Here is a 6,182-nt window from a genome sequence, read left to right on the forward strand (position 1 = left end):
TCTCAATTCTGAAGTCGTATGGACAAATGATTTAGTGAGTTGGAAAGTAGATTCATAGACCTTTGATTTCATATATTGGGGATCTTCTAAAGCTTTATAGATTGAGAGAAAATCTCCGAGACATTTAACCCAATTTTCAGAAAATTTATCAAAGAAAGTTACTCTAACTTTTGCCAACTTTTATTTCCCAACTTGCTTGACTTCAAAACTTAACTTACGATCATTGGGCGACTATATCACCTTATAAAACATCCTTATTAGCATATAAGACACTCTTTGTATTATCCCCAAAGGTACCGGTTAACTTAAGCGTTCTGAACGGGCGGGGTGTTAGAATAGACATTCTTTAACTCGAACTTGTTTAAGGGCATCCTTGACCCATAACGTTAGTTTAATTCTTTCATTTTTACCACCCCTATGAAAACTTATTCTTCTAACATGATACACCAAGTCATATAAAGCTCATACGCTCATGCAATGATACGCATACTATGCGAAAGAACCACGGGGTCTCACAGAAGGTCTTAGGATAGACTTGACTATAAGAAGTCGAGTACCAAACTAAGCATAGTCTAGTCTATACTACTACCTTCATCCATAATGAACTTACTAGGATTAGACAGACACCACGCACACAGAGATGTATCGAATGTATAAAGGGTCTATATATTTTGACAACCAGTAAATATTTAGAATCAAGATTTACAAAGGTAACAAAAGTTATATTTCGATTATTTCTTATGGATTGTTTGATTTGGTGCATTAAAAATAGCATGCATGAAATAATACACATGCATTAATATACACAACTTGAGATCATGATAATTTTTTAGAGCACTTCCTTCATTAATCATTCTAATTCATGCATTAAAATCATTGCATTGTGAATACCATGAATTTTTATATATTAATAATACACAGCTTAATACACAACGAGTGGACTCGATAATAAACATTAATGGATAGTGTACAAAATGTATGTCATCTTTTGATTGATCTATATTAGATCAGGAGTAATTTCGATAATAGTTGACATTAAATTGACCAAATTGCTAGGATCCCAAAAAAAAATAGCTTGAGATCTCCAGTATCTTGATTACAAAAATAAATCCAATTAAGCTTATTTAAGATTTGTTGTTGTTCATACATATTGTTCTCTTGCAAGTTGATCATTTGTTTCTTCTCTTGCTCTTGAAATTTTTACTGACGCCCTTGACACATTTTTTTTTTTTCCAAGCTTGGTATCGACAAGAGGTGGACGGATCTTCACATTAAACAATTCTTGTGGCACACACCATTCCAACTTGAGAGGGACAATATTAATATAATCCAAGTTAACTCACTGTCCTCAATTACGCTTGCAATCATAACATCATATGAACCATTGAGGCGCAACACAATCGACATTGTCGTCTTACTAAAAGATTTCCAATTCTAGCTTTTGGGAGTCTCCTCCCATACTCCCATATAATCACTACCAGCAACAACAAATTCAACTACTGTCATTAAAGACTACAAAGATAGATACTAGATTATAGTATTAGTCTTTAACAATCGATGAGATACGAAATTCATACAAAAATGCAACTGAATGAGATCGGGTTCAAAATTGAGTTCCTGCAATGAAAAGCGTATTTTTAATACTTCTAAACTACTGAAATGTATCTACTAATGAGTTATCAAATGTATCTACTAATGAGTTATCAAGTTATTATGGAAGATTTCTCAAGCTTCTACAATGGCGGAAAAATAATTTTGAAGCTTGGTTTTAAAAAGAAAATGGAGTAAAAATGAAAACAAAGAGTAGGATGATGATGTATTACCTATGAAATGGATAATATGGCCGAAAAATTCGCCGTAACCAGTAAAATCAACAACAAAACGAGTTGCTTTTTGGAGAGTTTTCTTTTTCAAATATAATTTTAAAAATTGAATAAACACATATTATTTCATATTTGTTGGAAAAGAAGAGAGGACCAAAGTGTATATATTAAAACTTATGAGATGTTTTTGTATGTTCCAAGTAGGGCACATGGGTGATGTCATAGTTGATGGCTATGCCACTAATTTTCAAGATTTTTGACTTAATGTCACATTAAGTCTTGAGAGTGGCTATTTTGCTAACTCTCCCTAGTCAGTATACAAAAAAAGGTTCAATTTGAAGCGATTTATTTGTGGGAGTTCTAAGAAATCTCACTATAAACTTATTTTGTGACGTTTTTTCTAACCCCAACAAAATAAGTCTTCTTGTGGCGGTTTTACTGAAAAGGTTTTTAATTTGCCACAATTCGTACGATTAGTGCAGATTAATAAACCCCACAAATTTGTGAATTCAACAATTTTAGAAATTATATATTTTGTTTTTGTTATATTCATATTATTAAATTGTTTTAATTTTTAAAATGTATATTTCTTTTTATATTATTTATCTTTCACTTCAAACTTTTACTTATCGTGATTTCATGTAATTATTCATATTTTTTATTTCTGATTTATTTTCTTTATTTAGTATAATTGAGTTATTATTCTAGTTTTTGAAATTTCACCTCCAAATATTAGAAAGAACGGGACATTAACAAACTTTTCATATAATAAGTCATTAAAATAGATTTTCTTTGTTGAATGAGGTTAGACTTTTTCTTGTGAGTTATATTTACTCAAATTCCGTTGGAACTTATTTTATATTACGTTGAAATTGAAATAAAAGTATTATGTTAAAGTTTTTTATTTAGGATTTTAAATTTATGTGATAATTTTTATTTCAATTTTGTTGTTTTGGCAATATTGACATGTTATGTCCTACACATCCAATGTTATTCATTTTATAATTAGAATTGAAAGATTATTTTTTGTCAAATATCTGAATAATGTTATAGTATTATATTTATAAATATTAATCTTCTTATTAAACATGAAGCCCATGATATTCTTAGAAAATATATGCTTTTAGTTTTTATAATTAATTAAATTGAATTATTATTAATTTAAAATATTCATCAATTATTTTTACATTATTAGCTACAAATATATGATTATTGATTAACATATTCTCAAGAAATGATATGTATCTTAAATGTCAAATTTATATTTGTCAAATATTAAAATTATAATTTTTGACAATGAGCTTTATTTCAGTATTTTAATCTAACCTTGTAGTGGCAAATTTTCATATGGATGACCAGATTTAGAGTTTTTAAGAAAGGCAATTCCATCTCAGTGTGGAATTAAGGGGGAGTGCATGGTTGGCCTGTTACGGAATCGACATGTTCTTATTCGTTTCTCATAAATGGAGGACTATATCAACATACTATCAAAAGGGGTATATTACATAACTTGCAATGAAGGATATTCATATCTAATGAGGACTCTAATCTATGATTCTAAGTTTAGGGTGCAGGAGGAAACATCAAGATCCATGGCATGGATTTCATTTCCGAATCTACTACCAACATTCTTTGAGAAGGAGTCCCTCTTTTCCCTGGCTTCAGCAGTAGGTATTCCTTTGTAACTAGATCAGGCCACTATCAACAAGACTCGACCAAGTTGTGCCAGAGTCAAAGTTCTGGTGGATCTTCGTGCAGACCTGCCAAAAAAAGTTTACATGGACATTGAGAATGAGAAAACAGGAGAAACAAGATCTCAAGCAGTTCACATCAGATATGACTACATTCCTAAATATTGTGAGGAATGTAAATTACAAGGACATAACAAACAAGAGTGTAAAATTTTAAATCCTGAATCACAGATGATTGACAAGGACAGGAAGTTGAAGGAGAAAATACATGGAGATAGTGAGGACAATGATAATAAGGATGGATTTCCTAGCAGACCTGAACCTCAACAATTTCAGAAAGGAAAAGCAAGGGTGCTGTCCAGTGGAAAAGTGGTCGGTGACCCTGGAAACTGGAAAATTATAAATGATCGAAGGCTTCCTCAAGCAGTTAGTACCCAAGTAGAGGTTCCTGTCAGCAACATGTTTGATATTCTTAACAATGATGAAGTTGAAGCCAACAGTACAGAAAGTCCCAGCAATGACAGTGAGCAAGTAGAGAAAAAGGCGGGTAAGAGTGATAGAAAAGAGGAACAAGAAGCAGACAAGGCAACAAAGGTGCGAATTGGAACAGTAATGCATGATTCTACAGTGAATGAAGCTATTCGGGCAACAAGTGGGTTAAATGAAAACAATAAGGGTAGTATGACAAAGCAACAACAACTAGGTGATACCAGTAGAAGCAGCAACATCGCTTCAGACAATGGAAATCGTGCACAACAAGTAATTTCTACTAAGGAGTGGATAAATTCAGCATTTGCGAACCCCAATAAAAAAAATGAAGAATCCAAGAATCATCAAGAGAAAAGGTTAGATACTACTCCAATTAACAAGACGATTGAAGTGGTAAATGAAGAAGAACATAACAACGGGTTAGGGGCAGTTGAAATTTAGCAAGGAGATAATATTGTTATAAGTGACAAGATGCAAGAGGATAGAAGTAATGACAGTATGGCAATAGTTGAAGTCCTTACAACAGTGCAAACAAATGATAATTTTATGTTGATGTACACAGAGTTGCCTAGTTCAACTTTGCATGACATTCTTACTCATAAGATTGTTGAACCAGAACCAGACCCAGACCCAGACCCAGACCCAGAAGCTATAGAAGGTGCTAAGTTGATTGACATTGCAATACAATCAGAAGTAAATGAGGCACAAATATACAAAGATGCAGATGTATCACCTAGGGTTGCTAAAGCAATGAAATCAGCTAGGAAGGGTAAAAACCAGGGTAATGGAGACTCAGTCCAATTAATTAGAGTGCAACCAAAGCGGAAGGTGTTTTCTCAATACTCAACATGATGATTAAAGCTCTTATATGGAATATTAGGTCTGTAAAGACACATAAAGCATTTCAAAGAGTGCAAATGTTGCACAATTATCATAAGTTTGCTTTTGTGGCTCTATTGGAACCTTTTCAGCATGTTAGATTCATCAATAGATATAGAAGAAGGCTCAAAATGCCTAAGGCGATGCATAATTGCAATGGAAAGATATGGATCTTTACTAACCATGGGTTTGATGTGACAGTGGTGAGTGATTCTCAATAACAACTCACAATTTTGTTACAAAGTTAATCTCTTATCAGCAACATATATGCTACTATAGTGTATGCTAAGTGTGATGCTTCTAGGAGGATGGAGTTGTGGGATGACATTTACTCATTAGCCAATGGAATGAGTAGTCCGTGGCTAATTGGTGGTGATTTTAATGTAGTGCTAAGTGGAGAAGAGAAAATATGAGGTCTTCCGGTGGTAGATTCTGATCATGAAGATTTCAGAACTTGTATTGAGTCATGTGAGCTTGCACAAATGCATTTCAAGGGTAGTCCCTTTACTTGGTGGAATGGTAGGTCAGGCAGTGATTGCATTTTTGAAAGGCTTGATAAAATCTTGTTGAATTTTGAAATGCAAAATATCTTTCCTCATTTTGAGGTAGATCATTTACCTAGAACAGGGTCGGATCATGCCCCTTTGGTACTCTCTTGTGAAGATAGAAGGATCAGATTTAAGAAACCATTTAGGTTTCTTAAATTTTGGACATAACATGCATTTTTCAAGGATGTGATTAGGCAACAATGGGATACTAATTGCTCTTCTAATTCATTTTTGAACTTTAAGCTAAAGATCAAAAAGGTTAAGACTGCCCTAACTTCCTGGAGTAGGGAGACGTTTGGTGACATTTTTCAACAACTTATCATTAGAGAGGAAATAGCGAGAATTAAAGAGAAGTTATTTGAAGAGGATCCTTCTAGTGAGCATAGATCTGTCATCCAAAGAGCAAAAGCGAAGTATAATAAGTATCTACATTTTGAAGAAGTTTAATGGCAACAAAAAGCTGGATATGAGTGGTTTGTTAATGGTGATAGAAATACCAAATTCTTTCATAGTTTGGTTAAAGGTAGGAGGCAGAAGCTTAAAGTGAATAGAATTCAAAATTCACAGGGTGTCTGGCTAGAGGAGGAAGGAGAGATTTCTTCAGAAGCAGTAGATCATTTTCAAAAGCAATTCACGCAAGAAAGAGATGCTACAAGCTTTTCTTTATTATCTCATATTCCTGAGTTGATTAGTGCAGAGGATAATATTTTGTTGAGTGGGAGTCCTGATAGTGAAGAGGTTAAACGTGCAGT

The sequence above is a fragment of the Solanum tuberosum genome, unplaced genomic scaffold (assembly GCF_000226075.1).
Source record: "Solanum tuberosum cultivar DM 1-3 516 R44 unplaced genomic scaffold, SolTub_3.0 scf00121, whole genome shotgun sequence".
Classification (NCBI taxonomy): Eukaryota; Viridiplantae; Streptophyta; class Magnoliopsida; order Solanales; family Solanaceae; genus Solanum; species Solanum tuberosum.